A 16298-nucleotide genomic window follows, 5' to 3' on the forward strand; every position below is an offset into this window, starting at 1 on the left:
AAATCATTACGCGTGTTTTTACTCAAATGATGGAATTGATTACATTCTTCCTAGTCTTTCGGAACAAATAATTCATAAATATTTTGTACTATACGAAAGTGACACATGTTTACATTACACTGAGTAAAATAAGACAATATTTATTATACTGTCGACATTTGAGGAACTGAATTCCGATTTTTGTATCAGATTATACATATTAGATCGTAACATATGAAATGTCCGTTTTTTTTCAATTCATAAGGACACACACTTTTGAATTTTCTTCAATCTGCTCACTTCTTTCAAATTTGTTCATACTGTCATACCACTTGTATCAATTTCTACAGCAAGTTTTGCAAGTTCCATGGATCTGCTTCAAGGTAAGACCTTCAAATCTTCATTTTCCATCTATTTCAGAGGTTTACCCGGCTCTTCATTTTCAAGGCTGGCATTGCCAAAAGAATGCTTAGAAAATCAACAAAAAATTATAAATTCATCAACACTACAGTTCTCCAAAGTTCCATCAATATTGGTCGCAAAATGACCGAGTTCAAACTCATAAAGGAAAATAGTTGGAAGTATTCATTCTACAATTGCAAACAGAATACTGAAGAACTTCCAACATGATTTCAGACAAACAATAGGTACACGGGGAAAAAGAGCATAGATCAATGGTTAACCTAATGAAAACCATACTACAGGAAAACAACATATTCCTTGGTACAATATAGGTGAAGAATCTAAAGCGTTGAAACAGACATTTCATATGTTACGATCTAATACTTCACATGACATGCAAAATGCAAGTCATTGGAACTAGTAGCGTTTGAGGTAACTGCGCAGTCAATTTCGATGACATTTCAACGTAAGTTTAATTCAATAAGTCTTATGAAATTCTGTATTCTAAATTCCGTATTCTATGAAAATTACTTCGAAATTATATTAAATAATAAAATTCTATTATGAAGAAGATTGACAAGAAAATTGCACTGTCTGTGCAGCTCAGTGTGTCTTGCTGCAAACTCGATTGCACAGTATCCAACAAGGCAAGCGTCATGCATAATGTAACATGATTGAGCCATGTACATTTTGATGTACCATGGCTATGACGATTGATGTATGGATCGTATCGATGGTAGGTATGCAGTGCGAAGTGAACGTGTTCCGTATCGTCGGTCACGTCGGAAAACGGTCAAAACGACTGTACTGTAGCTTCCTAAAACCAATCAACCGAATGTCCAGATCAACCCCCGCTTTGATATCTGTAAAAGGGTAAACGCAAATGTAGAAAATAGAATACTATTTAATAAGGAGGTGGTCTTTGGTTATTCACTTTAAGCCATTCTTATCATTCGTTCGATTATTATTGCACTTCATGTAAAAATAAATCAACCCAGAACATTACTTACGTACATGCGGTGTGTTCCAAAAGTTTCTAAACTAAAAATTAAAACAGCAAACCTCTATAAAATGATGACGCTTTTTATCATCGAATACTATAAAAACAATTTTCTTTTAAACAGATATACTGTTCACAATAATTATTTCAAAATCGCGATTTTACATTCTATTTTATCGGGAACTAAAAACATTACGAAAACATTTTATTCATTCTTATTGGTTAAGATTTTTCTACTGTTTAATTCATTTGCCGCTCATATTAGATAATATATTTTGTATTTCTAAAAATTAGCAATGTTTCAGCTTTTGAAAAAATATATAGTAGACAAATGTAAAAATATAATTTAAATGACAAAGTTTGTAAGATTAAGGAGTAATATGGTTATGTTGTTCTTTTGTTATGAAAATGTTTAATTATGTTAACAATAATTTAGAGTTAATCATAATAATGTTAACGACATTAAATGCTCAGAATTCATTGCGTAGACAATAGTAAAGTGGAACATTCTACCGGTAATAGCGAAGAAATGAAGTTCCGTAACCAACTGAGTGCACACAAATCGAATAAAAAAATCTTCGTACGTATTTCGGTAATGAGGCGAAAATTGAGACAGCTTTATTAAGTCGAGGGAAGCTGCCCTGATTAAGTTACAACTCGACCCCTCGGGCGGTTACCGAAGTCACCCTCGCTGCTAATTTTATTTATTACGCAATTTAAAAATCGATGCCACGATAGAAACCAATAAAGGAACACTCGTAAGGTTAAAGTACGTCTTAACACTAAAATGTATATTCCATATCTGTTAATTGAAATTTATCACCTAATTACGATTCAAATTAAAAATTTGCCTCTTGTATTTGGATGTCACTTTAATAAAAACTTTTATACGCTGTCATTTTGAGTACAACACTGTTTGTATAATCTCAATGAATGACATACCTACGCTTACCAAGAATGGAGTAATTGCTTCTAAATAAGATTCTTTCATATTTTGAAAAGAAATAGTAGAACAGAATGGTTGTTAACTTATAACAGATTGTTCATAAAATTATAGCTAGTTTCGTATATTTAAAGTACTGGTGGCTGATGTCAAAAGAAGTGCAAAAAAAAATAAATATAGCGTAAAGTATACTGAAATATAGTCGGTATGGTATTCGATAAGATTCACTACAAACTAATTTCGAGTAAGCTGCTGAATGTATGAAAATATTTTGTATATTGTAAATGTACAATAAAGTATGACTGTAAAAAATAAGCATAATAAGAACTTAATTTTATGCTGTAGTTTTAAACGAACATTACTATGTAAACATAACAATAACAAGCTGATATGTATGAGACAAGTCAAATCACTATGAATTAAATTTAGGACTTATGTTTATAGTATCACTATTTATACCTTACAGTCACACTACTCGGAAATGTGAGCGATACTAGAGAGACCAGTGGATAAGATTTTCTGATCACTCATTTCTCCTCTGATTTATTTAATAGTACCCGTTTCCTTCAACATCAACAAAAGTGATACAAGATACGCCCACTATCCACTAAGCCTATAATAAGAAAATTCACTACGTGTAGGTACTTATAGAGACTACTATTACTAAATTAAACATACAATACTGTAAAACACCAAAAAGTGATCTTAATGTAACTAAAAAAATCTGGTATTTAATTCTATAGTCACTTAGAGATATATTGCATAGTCTGCATTTGAGATTAGATTATTAACAATGAATACACATACTAAAATACAGCTGTATATCTAATTCTTATACTACATAAGATAGAATGTACGAAGTAGGAGCTAACTAAAATTTATACTTTTATTCATTATAATTGCAATCTTAATATCCGTATACACAAATTAAATTATTTTACAAGAAGAAGGTGACCAAGGGAGAATACCTCAGGAAAAATTTGTATATACATATGTATGTTGTATATGTATATTTTTAAGATAAAGGAATGAAAACATTTAAATTTTATAAAATACAATAATATATATGTAATTTGTATCAACAAATATTTTCTATGTGTATGTCCTGTTCTAAAACGTTTTATCTTTTCAATGAAACACAATTTAATCTATGGGGTGAGAAAATTATATAAAGACATTAAACTGTTGAATATCATCTTGTTCCAAGTGTACGCTACTTTTTCTCAGTAACTATCTGACAGACCTTCATTTATAGCGTTGAAAGATTACATAAATTATTGTTATGTATTTTATTGTATATAATTTATCGAAGAAAAATCTTCGAAGAAATATACGGGAATTTAGTGCCTGTAGATTATGTGCATAATAAATGTCAGCGGAAAGTCTATGCAATGAGTTTTTAATAAGAAGCTTGATTCCATACAACAAGTCGCTAACTACAGGGGCATAGCAACAACCCGTCGTACGCTAACCAAGTTAATTTAACCTGATTAACTGAAGCCTAGAAACTGACTTAGTTAGAGGGGCGAATGCGCGACAGGGGAGGTAAATACCTCTGCTCTCGCTCTCTACATTTTTAATTAGTTAACGATCAATTTGCACGCAAAATGTGCTTACCAAAAGTTAAACGCATGCTCGAGTTACTAGGTGGCACGGAACGTTCCAAAATAAGTGTTACGAGGGTGGAAGCGTCCGAATAATGAAGACTGATACACTTTTGGGTAATCACAGAATGATGAATAGCACTGAATCTTCCATTATCGACTAACTGCCATTTATTTTTATGTACCAAGCGATATACGCAGGGCGATTTCAAATCGGAGAAATTCGATGAACTCTTTGCGGTGAAACCTGAATCGTACGAATGTTCGTATCACTACCTGCATATAAATTACGAACTCCTCGTTAATTCAAAATTTAAAAAAGGGCACTTTCAAAAGACATGTGTGTAAATATGGTATACTTTTAAATTATTACTTTCAACATGTTCTATATTTGTAAATGTATTGCTGTGGATGAATTTGCACAGTACGCAAGTAGGTATCTTATTTTCAGATCGCAGGATTATTAAAATTTTAGTTCCTGAAATTATACGTTTCTTTGCACATTAGTACGTGGAAGAATGTAATTTGATCATAATTAATAGATAAATTCATTATGTAAGTATTGATACAATGTAATATTATACACATGCCAAAAAATAGGTTTTACACCACTAATGAATAAGGTCTACCACTAATGAACATGTCCCAATTACTGTCTCCTTAAGATTGTAGTGCAACGTCATTTACTCATTTGACATGCTATTTAATATAAGAATCGTCTCAGTTTGGAATATAATATTATTTTACATCTCTTTTATTAAAAAAATAGTTTCATAGATTGAGTATGAAGAATTAATCAATAATTAATTGAAATCTTGTCGTATTCTGTGATCTTTCCTCTTTAAAATTTATACTTTTAATTCGCTGGCACTTCAAAATTGTGTTCGCAACAGGCCAAATGTCACGAAACGGCGTCCGGCGATTCAGGTAAGCACCCGACTCTTGTGTGAATGCAGGGTGGCATTTTCTTGCAACTGCACACGGTAAGAGTCCTTACGATGCTATCGTTGGACTCATTAAACAGCTGACTGCACGTAGTAGCTTCGAAAGACCATAAGAAAATCAAATTAGAACTGTGCAAGAATTATGTGGTAAATATTTACAAGAGGGTACTCTCCGTCGATTTTGAGAACATTTAAATATGATCTCAATATCATCATTCTGATCATTCTTCCCTATAGACGTTATCGTCGCTCGGCTTTAGTTTCAGAGTTATATGCAAAAATATTTATAAAATTCTTTACTTTGAGTTTAGAATTTGTACAATGTAGCCAAAATGAACCACGCATGCAACATCCCACCACACACCACCGAGTGTTAACCACGCATCCAACATCCCACCAAGCACAAGTTCCGTTATTAATATCTAAAAAAACAGGAAACATGGTTTTTCGTCAGACTCCACAGCACATCATGTGAATAACACTGGATGGGTGTAGTGAGATGGTAAGTGGTTAACACTGGGTGGTGACCGGGCTAACGCGGTCTGTCCATTGCATTCCGTTTCTACTTCTTACCAGTACGAATACACGCGTTAAAAATGAACCTTCAAATTCGATTTTCTTGAAAACTAAACGCCGGACAGAAAAATGTCATTCCATATTTCGATTTATTTTCTCACGTAGAATCACCCCTCTCCGAGGTTGTACCACCTCACCTGCCATAACCTATGTACATCGAACACTGTGCGTTGACAATATAAACAATATTTTTTGGGAATATCTCGGAAACTGAAGCGAGCGACGGTGACATGTATAGAGAAAAAGCGTTCAGAATAATGACCTTGACAACATATTTCAGGTCGCTGAAATCGGGTGGGAGGTAGGAGGGGTACCCTTGTGTAAGTAGCTACGAATTATTTGACATACACTATTAATATTACCACATGAGTTAGAGTGGAAATGAGTTGTTAGAAATCTTTTGCTATTGTACATAAAACTTTGGCGTGGCGAACGTGACTTTACACGAAGACAAATTGTCCCTTCAGTGGATGCCCATCGCACGTAGTACCCAAGTGTCCAGTTGGCGCGAGGCGAAAGTCAAGTGTCGTGAAACAATTTACCGAGCCCTGAGGAGTTTTCCAGGTGCTTCGATCTTTAAAAATCACTTATATTGTAAAACGGAACAAATATGAATGTTTCGAATGCTTCTTCCTATTGTGTTTCGTTCTCAAACGAATGCATGTATTTCTTAGTTCTGTCTTTAGAACTAAGCAACTCGATTTCCTCCAGTGTAAGCGACAAAAAGGTTGGGATGGAGCAGACGCGGATCGATGGAATATTTAGATGTGATTAACTGTCGCCATGTTGAACCTCTATCTTGATATTAGATGGACGTCGTCCCCTGGACGATGGTGTATTGCGAGAATGTGTTGTAATATGTATTGAATATACATGTGTAGGTGTATAATCGTTAGGAAAGTACTTGGAAACAAGAGATTAAGGTCGGACAATCTTGAACGCATGTTAAGGTAAAGACAGAGAGGGGGAGAGAGAGTTTTGACGAGTGTACAGAGACTTCCTATACACTTCTATTATTTTATTAGACTTCTACTTCGCTTTAAGCTTTGCACGTTCACTTCTTGCTAAACCTTGCTCTTCATACAAGCGTTGCAAACGTTTTTCTCAGGTGTGTATTTTATGTTAAACTATTATATTTACATACATTAATCAAATAAATACCACACGAAATATACTCTACTTACCATAATTAAAACAAATGAAATGATGTATTTTCAATATTCGAATGAAATTCCTTCATCAATAGTGATACATTTTTTCAAATGTTTTTGAATTATACAAGTGTACCAACAAGATACTCCTTCTTAGAGAAGAAATTGAGAGAATGTATTTTAACAATCTCTGTACACACAAAAGAGGAAGACGAAATTTAGAGAACTTATTTAACAATCTCTGTACACATAAAAGTGGTTCGGATACATTCGTAAGGCACTCTAGGTATCATTCGTGTATGAAGTATACGTGACTCCTAGTGGCACATCATTGCAGTGAAAGGTTAGGACGGCACAGAAGATTGGATCCTCCATTTAGTGAGCAGTTAGCAGGTAGTGTATGTCTAGATTGCAAAATTAGGCGACAGACCAAGCGTCATCTGGTGCACGTTTTGGGAGTACAGGATCCCCTCAAGTGCTGCCTACGTCGTACATCCCTCCAAGACCGTAGTCCAACGCAAAGGACTTTATCGGGTACTTGCCTCGTAATTAGCCACTTTGAATCTCAAAGGTTCCAATAGAATCCCTTAAGATTCCGACTATAACGCTGCGCTACGTGTTTCGAACGTATTATATACATTTCAATATCGTGGATGATAGTATGAAATCATTTCTGTTACCGAATCTTTTTTCACAAACATCTGGAATACAGTTTTCTAAAATGTTCTTGCTTTATTTTTGAGATGTGTTCGACAAAGAATTCATGTTGACTGTGCAAGCTCTGATATAAAAATTACGTCGAATACATCTTCCGACGACGAGTCGAAAGTGTAAAGTGAAACGTAATTATCGTGACCTTGATACTGTAAAGTCGTGGCTCGGATTCGGAGATAATGCAGGCCTAAGGTATGGTCTTCAGTGACCCGACGACCGTTAGTAAAGCTGGCCCCCGGAAGAGGAGATTCCTACATGACGGGGTAAAAAAATTCATTCCTTTATATAGTCCGAACAAGGATTATATCAATAAATCCAATAATTTCTTTTATCTTCTGAGATAGTTGAAACTTTCATGATAAAATCGTTATTTTTTTCTGTATATAGCTGCCATTTTATGAAAATACATTTCTTTTGTTCTATTCTAGTTCGAATGGTAACCGCACTGGATATAGATTAAGATTATCTTTGACTTTTCTGTTTGAAACTAATATAAGAACGTGAGCCATGGCAGCTATTCACAGCGATATGCTGCTAAAAGTCCATGATACATTAATTAATCTAAAAGATAATTGTATAAACATTTGACTGTGCACTCTTCAAATATAAACAAACATGTACGCAAAACTTGAAGTTCCTTGGTCCATTAATTTTTTGTTCTAGAAATCGCTGAATAATGACCACTTAAAATAAGTATACCCTCTTAAGGGTGTAGGACACCTTTGAAATTTCCAAAATCATTTTTTGTTTTTTTACATATTGAGCTATACCTTTTTCCGTGTATTTTAAGCGTATCCAGACTTTGAAATTCCAAAACTGACAAAGTACCGTCCAAAAATGTGGGAGTGAGCAGATATAAGTGAACTTCTACTACTTCCTTTGAACATAATTTTCCACGAACTAAATATCTATGCTTTTCAAAACGGTGAACATAAAATCTCAAAAACTGCTCCAACAATTTGGATGAAAATTTAATGACAGATCCACAAATCCATTCCCTATAGTGTATGGGGAGCAAATTTTCGAAATAAATTCTGAAAAAAAAATGAAAAATAATTTTCATGCAAAAAACGATGAAATCGTATTTTGCAACATAAAGATTGTGTTATTTTCTTTTTCGAAATTCTGCTTCCGACACATGGCAGAGACTGTCTTACATTTTATAATACAAAGACCCTTTCGCTTTGTGTTTCAGATAGTTCACCTATCCGGAATGACGTTCACCATCAGATACTGCATCGCGTACACGCCTTTCCGTTTTCATTCAGAACTTTTGTATACCTACAGCTATTCGGATTTTTCGTTCATTTCAGCCACAGCGTCGAAGTGAAATTTTCGTTACACTGAGTGTAGAAGAATAAAATGTTATATAAAATTATTAAAGTCAACTATATTATGATACTTTTGGCATTTAGTTTGTAGAAGTTTACCGATTTATGGTCCAATATTAATAATATCGAAAAGTATACTCCCTAGAGTGGGAGTCACCGATGACCCCCACGGCATTTAATCTGTTAAAGTTGATTGAAGAACGAAAAAAACACCTGTTAAAGTTGAAATAAAACACAACTTGGGTTTGAAAAAAGGCATGTTTTCAATGCGTATTTTACTCCTTGCATCATCATGGACCGCGTAAAGAAGGCGCAAACATTCCGTGTCGTCGACGAATCAAAATGGAATCGTTTCCCCTTACGAGACATTTAGAAAAGTGTCAGCTATGTAGGCCAGTGTCCGGTTGTATCCGGGATGCATCGAAACGCAGCGGTTCACACGATGCCGCGCGTTCATGTGCACGCACACGTTCCGTCGGTGTACGCAAGCATTCTACGTCAGGGTAATAAAACATTTCGCGTGCGAGGGTATAATTGTCGGGGTCGGCCCGTGCGCGGTTTATACGGTGCCGGTACGATGAGGGGCGGCAAGGGATGGCGAGGGGTATGTAGTCTAGGTTTAGGGGCCCCGGGAGGGTACCGCGCCCCCTTTTTCATCCTGTAGTTATTTATCGCCCTGTTTCCTACTCCCTCTCTCTAGCGCGCGCGAGCGGCTCTATATATACCCTTGGCTTGACCAACGGCGAAGGTTGTATAGCTAGTTGGTAGCATCGGTGATAGAACATGATACGATTGTTTCTGCTGGTAGTAGTTTTGCTTCGACCTTCGTCAAGTCGTTCATGACCCCCCTGATTCAAGAGTTGCTCGGTGGATTTCGTTTTACGTGTAGCCCGAGACCGCCTGGCTCTTTTCTCTCTCCTTAACTTCTCATCGGCGAACTTTAATGCGAGATTTAACGCTGTTTCGAGAAACTCGAGAAATTCTTTAAACATCGGTACCAATGGTGAAGCCTTACGGGAAGAAAGTTCGCGGAACTCGTTTCTATTGCACTGGGAAGGCTGTCTGCGGTAACTGTTGTCGATAGACTAACCGAAAATATAAACTGTTTTACGAGTAAAGGGGCAAACGTATCGACTCAGGAGACATTTAATTAATTCGAAGTGATTTAATGTATAGATTTTTAGTTCATCGGTTTCAGTGAAATTTCTTACCAATATGTAAAATGAGGTAGCATGTATGTTATCAGTAAGTATACTTACTCTGACTTCGATGTGAAGTACAGAGGACATACATGTATACAATTTTGCACCCTCCAGTAGACTTAATTGATACTTCTAATATTACGAGGGTAATTTACTAAATATAAGAGCGAACAAAGGATAAAATAATATTGTTCATTCAAACATAGCTTCCATAGTGATCGGAGTATTGCATAGAAAATTCTAGTCCATATGTTCGAGTAAAAATAAAAAAGTTATGGTACTTACTGATCTATTTTTAGTGTTTTTACAAGTGGTATGTATTTGGAATACTGGATACTTAAGGAATACATGCCTTCTTCCCTGTTAAAGCTTGCTACAAATATCAACTTTTAGACTGTCAGCATTTTTTCATAAAAAAGGTGATCTTTTTGCGCAAAATTTATATATAACATACACCGCGCTGAATTTTGAGTTTGATCAATGGTCCGAAAGGGGTAGCCCCAGCACCCTAAAGGTTAAACACCTTCATAAAGCGATTACTGTCCAGCGGGTTGACAAGGAACAGGAAAGTGTAAACAGAATGTAACTGAAATACTAGTCACGTATTGATATATGTACTACAATTTATCACTGCACATTCGAAACTTTGAAAAACTATACTTATTTTTGCAATACCTACTTACAGAAAATAGATCATGTAATAGATATTATTCCAAGCATTGACGCAAGTAGAAATAGTTTGTAATGGTCAGACACGTGTATCAATGTGCAGTACACTTTCAATTATCTGTCGATCTCTATTATCCATAAAGGTAATGTTTTGATGATTCACTCGATAAAGTTCTATTCTACCGTACATTTGTAATTCTATAATGTTCTTAATACAGACACTCTATTATCCGTTTACTTCATTATCCGTCATGGTCTGGATCCCGCACTCTCTCAGACAGTGAAAATTCTACTGTAATAGAATATATAACAGTTCCATTATAATGTATAATTCTATTAAAATAATATATAATTTTGAAATCCATTTTGTCAAACACGAAATTACACACAATACGTATTTAAAAGATTTTTGTATGATGTTTAATATCGCATCAGATACTTGCATTGGGCTATTGTAATTTACACTATTATGTCCATTAACTTCGTTTCCTTGAGAAATATTAGTTATCATAAAGATCTTGTTTGTGGTGAACTTATTGTTGTGTATAATGTTTCTTAAGGTCGTTTCAATCAGATCCTTTTCGTGTAGAATATTTGGGGCAGTTTAGAGAATTATATGTGTGTTTGACAGTTATACACTTACAGGCTCCACAAGAGGGTGGGTCACATTTAGCTATCAAATGGGAGTAAGTAAAGTACAGCCGATTTTTAGTCTCCTGTCTACTGACGACAGTTGTTTTCTGCTAAGATTGAACTATTGTTGATGAAATAATTTTAGGCCGTTGGTGTCTAAGATGTGTGTATTTCATAACATTTTCCATAATTCCCAACATAAAATTAAATTTTGCATTTGTAGATATGAGAACTTAATATACATCGTATTTAGTGTCAAGAACTTCCATGATCTTTTAAATTTTTAGTCAACATTAATGAAACCGTGTTCAATTCGCGATGCTCCACTCCGCGATCGGATGATGAAAGCCATTAAAAATGTGAAGTCTTCCGGGTACTTATTTATAGGTCAAGGAAACCAGAAAGAATTTTGATTTTCGTAGACAGACCGTTCCAGACAGGAGACTGACGGGGCTTGCAATCGAGGGGAAACGCGTTCAGCAGTAACATTCTGTCGGGAGGGTTCGGTATTCTAGCTACGTAAGTGACACATTGACGGGAGCTGACCACCGGTTGGCAGCCCTGACCGTCTCCCTAGGGTGGCTAGTTACCGCATGATTGGCCTTCCATTACCATATAACGTGCGCACTAACGTGCATGCGGTTCTCCACGATATTCCTGCACGACCTTTCTATGTGCTTCGATTTCCTGGATTTCTAAACGAGAAGAAGCAAACGAGATTCGAACGATTTCCCCTGAAAAAGAACGAGATATTTTCAACACCAATCGAGTCCTTTATCTTTCCACGATTCAATTGTTCATTCCTTTGCTTAAAAATTCTTCAAAATTGATTAACAGTATCTTGAAATAACAAAAGTTTTAACTGATTATTAAATCAGCACGAATTTCATCCTATTTATTAAAAGTAACGCAAACTACAAGTTTTGTATCATAATCACAGCAACTCGGTTGAAAATGTGAGAACCTATCGTTTCGTTAATGGATCTGGCCACGAGCTCCCCCCGGAGCTACCCGTTTTTTGTAACACGCACATTTCGCGAGATTCTGGTACGAGTCAACAAGGTGTACGAATGAGGCTGTACCGAGGTTTCAAAGGTTTTTGCGGCCTTATCTTCCGACCCTTGGTATAAGGTACAGACTCGATGAAGAGAACAACCCTGCCACGGTTAGATGGATAGACTCGATGCGAACGTACGTAGACATGTGAGGGTGCACTCGCTTAATTACACCAGAGGCCTCGTGGGATGCTGAGAGGTTGAAGCGACCTTACCCTCCCTCCCCCACCTTCCCCCACACCCCATCCCTCTCCGTCATTTCGGTTCTCTACATTCGACTCGCTCGCTCCATTCCACGTACTCCTTTCTCACCCCCTCCCCCCCAGATATAATTCTCTCTCACTTCATCCCTCTCCTCACGTGACGTCTGCAACCTACTCTCTAGACGTAACGCATCCCCGTACTGAGATTTCCAAACTGGCGCGTAGGTAAGCTGGTATTGCAATCCTCTTGGGGACTCGTGGCCGGTTGCAGTCGAATGCACTGTCTGCAGCGTTGAGGCGTTCTGCAAACGAACCGCAGCTCGTAATGGCGCAAGAGTATTTCCCTGTTTCCAACGTCGTTGCCCGTGAAACACTGTACATACTCGTTTCGCGTACACCTGCTCCCTCGTACACGTCTTATTGTATGTATTCATTATACTGAGCTACGTTTTTACTTACCCGCGATACAATGTATCTACTTTAGAAGGTGAATATGTAACATAGGTACCATAGACGAGTGCATAATTGCGACAGATTAAATACAGTTCCTCTTACCGTTCGTTATGCATATTATAGTTTATGCCATACTAACAGTATTTTATATTTACAACTGGATGGAAGATAAATGGAAGACTTCTTATGAAGGAAAATATTCATAAAAAATGTATTTATAAAGGAAATTAATACTTGGAAAATGTACATTTTTTCTACCCGTGTTTGGTGAATATTTCTTGCTCAATATCAATTCAGAGAACGTTGTACATCCTGCAAGACATTAACATTTAAGCAGATTTGTTAACACAGGCATAATTTTGGGTAGTCCTAGGTACAATCCCAAATAGCACAAAAACGTTCTATCTACGTCCGATGGACGTACGTTCCGGACGTTCTGTACAATCGGAGGATGTCCCTAAAAGGTCCATATGTCCCCGTTAGGTCCTCGTTAAGATTTCTAAATGTCCTAGGAAGGTCCTATTTACAAAGTCGAACGTCCTGAGGACGTCCTGTGTCAACATTCTCAGAACGTTTCCCGAATCTGTAAAAGTAACATTCCCTGTACGTTTTGGGAACGCTTAAAGAGATTTTAAAAACGCTATGGTAATGTTTTAAAAGACGTACATGAAACGTTTCCCAAATGTTTAAAAGTGCGGTTAGGTTTCATTCTGTGCAAGGTGACAGGAGTTAGGTTAGGTTGGTTTGTGTTTAACAAATAAAAGATTAACTTTCCTGCGATTTCCGCATTTAGTAGAAATTAGATCTCGTTAGTTCCTGTTAATAAATAAAAGGTTAAATTTCCTATAAAGAATTATAATGAAAATATAGGTATGGGGATTATGATCTCCGCGTACATTGTGTTTATTTCTATTTTCACAGCAAAACTCTGATTCGGTGTTGGTTAAAGACAGTTTCAGAAAAAACATGTTTTTTCAACTTTATTGAGGTTTTCGCACAAAACCACTGGTGTCGTTACACTTCTCTACTGATTCTTTAAAGACTGACACTTTGTTCATGGGGTTCCATCACCTTGCACGGAATGACATTGGCAAAAATACTAAACGAAACTATCCAAAATTTAAGTCTTGAGAACGTCCTAGGGATGTCCAAAATGAACGTAGGACATTTGGATATAAACTGGACTTTTTCTGTTTAGTTTCTATTACTTTTTATGTATTCGGATTAAACTATGGAAGATAATAAAACTATGCAAGTTGTATTAATCAATAATGAAATAGGTTGCGAACTAAAACTAAGGAATGAAAAATTCAGGAAAGTTCTTTAAACATCTGAAGACGAACGTTTCTGTTAAGTATATAGACGTTGATGACCTGGTTCGATTGGGTACTTACGAGTCTTTCTTCTTACATGTATTTCGGGCCATACATCTTTGAAAAGCACACGTTTTCAATTTTGATTTAAGAGAATCGAAACAGTTTCAGAGAATATCAACGCAGCTAAAGCCATGCGAAAGTTAATTATTTACATTTCGACTTATACAGCTACAAGAATAATGACACGGTACTTCATTTAATAAAATAAAATCAATTCAATAAAATAAGGATACTTTGCAGTATATTGATAATCGTCTACTGTATAGCATTTTTAAACTGCATTAATACTTTTGAGTAGAAAAACAGGTGCTGTTCGTAACACCTTGAGAGACCTACAGTTGGTCACAAAATTATTTCAACACCCTTTAAAACAGAACAACTTTTCTAAAATTTGTCCAAACGACTTCAGTACTTTTGTGAAGTGAAGGACATTAGTTTACTAAATGAAGTGTAAACAGAAATTGAAAAAGTCGCAATTGGTCGTAATCGCGAAGAAAATAGTAAAGATCGCTTTTTACAACTTTTTAATCTGAGGCTATAATGAAAATTGAATAAATACATATCGAAGATTTATATTAGTTATACACATACTGCAACTTTGAAATTGGTTGATACAGAAACGAGCGACAGGCATCAAAAGATGTAAGAATTGCTGGATTTACTACAGTTGTACGTTGTAAAAAAACTGTGATTTTCAACATTTCTAATCGTTTGTATCTCATACCAACGTTAACCGATTTTGATAAAATTTTCAACATGTATGTATAACTAACATAAATCGTCGAAATGTATTTATTAAATTTTCATTACAGTCTCAAATAAAAAAGTTTTTTCTAATTTTTTTTACACATCATTTAGTAAACTAATGTTCCTAACGTTACAAAAGTACTCAAGTCAGTTGAACCAATTTTCAAAAATTTGTTCTGCTTAAAGGGTGTTCGAAAACTTTTGTGACCAACTGTATGTGGAGTATTTGGGGTTTAAGACGTCTTATTTCTTAACAATACTAAAATACGTCTAAGTATAGGGTTAATGAATTTACTTCAACGCAATCAAATCCCAATGACTAATATTTACTTGTTATTATTATCATAATTATTCGTAAAGAATATTAATTTTCCGATAGTTGTCAGAATAAAGTTGAGGTATATATTTCTGTTTGCTCCCGAAATATAACCCCACTATTTGTATCGTCTTTTATCGTTGACCCCGTATAACGAGATTTTACACTACAAAAGTTTTTATTAAAATCTGATGCCATACCATGTTTTATAATGATCACGCGTATTGAGTTCAGACACGGTTATCCCCCTACGAGATGTATTTATAATTAATCCACTATCTGTTTGTAACACAAAAAATTAAAAATGTTACGCTATATTTATCTAAATGAAGCTAGTAACGAATAAAATAAACATTCAGCGACAATATTCAATGTCACATTGATTTGTATATTTTGTGTACCTTGCTAATGCAATGTTTTATCGATTGCAAATACAGATAATTTGTTTTCTGTCTACTGTAATACTTTTGCAGAATGAAACTTTAAATATTCTGTGTTCCCAATACCTTCAATGCTCACGTTATAATGAATTAAAAATATTAGGAGTATAAGTAATAGATGAAGCTAACCACGGTACGGTCACATTCACTTATTACATTCTTTACTCGTTACTACACTCAACCATTTCCAATCGGTTGCATGCGATGAGAATAACCGAAACGGAAGGAAAGTGTGTGCGCCGGAATTCGGGTACTTGTTTCGCACTCATAACAAGACGAAAAAGAAGAATTTTTTTGTGGCATATCGCAATACGGAATGAAAAGAGGATCTATTACGATAAGACCAAACGCAAGAAATCGTGACACACGGTGTTCCTCTGTAAGTATCTGTTGGGGTATATCGGGTCAAACAATTACAGGAGAATGCTACGATCAGCAACTTCATTGGTTGAATACGGCACTTAAACATAAACACCAGGATTTTACCAGAAAACGACGTACAGTTGTTTCTGTTTCGCGATAACACGAGGCTGCATGTTGCTGTTAAGGCCAAGAAAACA

This window comes from Dufourea novaeangliae, unplaced genomic scaffold (genome assembly GCF_001272555.1).
Source record: "Dufourea novaeangliae isolate 0120121106 unplaced genomic scaffold, ASM127255v1 scaffold151, whole genome shotgun sequence".
NCBI lineage: Eukaryota > Metazoa > Arthropoda > Insecta > Hymenoptera > Halictidae > Dufourea > Dufourea novaeangliae.